Source organism: Bison bison, unplaced genomic scaffold, assembly GCF_000754665.1.
Source record: "Bison bison bison isolate TAMUID 2011002044 unplaced genomic scaffold, Bison_UMD1.0 scf7180017851881, whole genome shotgun sequence".
Classification (NCBI taxonomy): domain Eukaryota; kingdom Metazoa; phylum Chordata; class Mammalia; order Artiodactyla; family Bovidae; genus Bison; species Bison bison.
Window position 1 is genome coordinate 15,246 of NW_011482454.1, and position 845 is coordinate 16,090.

Consider the following 845-nt stretch of genomic DNA (forward strand, 5'->3'; position numbering starts at 1 on the left):
GTAAATATTTCTTCGTCTTTTTTTGTACCCAGTTTGCACTCATTGAATCCCTTGTCCTGCTTGATCCTCCTCATGGCCTCCCCCACTGCTGATTTCTTTGAATTATTTCACAGATTAAAAAAATTTCCAAGGACTCTTCCAACATGCTTCCCTTATTATTTCATAAAAATTCATTCCTGCCTTTTTCAAAGGGCTGGTAGAAAACTATCTCCCAATCACAGGCACCTAAAGACTGTCAAACTTTGGGAGTAAGGAAGGAAAAAGCAAACACTGAGGGGCAGGGGAAGACACACGAAGATAATCATCAATACACTGCTGCCAGGCAGGCATGCTTATGAGAATCCATGCATGGGAGTTGGACACTCAAGAGGATTCTAGGACAGCAGGGCTGAGGCCATACCCCTAAAACTTCCCCTTTTCTGAACTGGAGGATCCCTGGGGATTTTTCCTCTGCTTAAAGAATGAACATCCAGGTCCTGCTCCTGTAGACTTCGGGTGGGGCTAAGTCCTTGACAGGCTCCTACCAGGCCAGGGCTGGCCATTTTCTCTGACAGCACCGGAGGGCATCTGTTACTTGGGGACTGTGGTAACCCTTGGTGAGAGGATGGGCAGTGTTGCCACCATCCCCCTTGGCCACCCGTGCCTTGTGTCTTATGTGTGCACCGTCCCATTCCCCAGGCGCAGTCCTATCCCAGGTCCCCAACACCCACTGCACTCCTGGCCCTTTCTTTTCCCTTCTTTCCTGGCCCTTTTCCTGTCTGCCCCTGGGGAGTGTGAATGAACGGCATCCATTTTGTCCCAGGGCGGACCACAGCAGTCTATCTGCAACCATCCTGGGGTGGCGG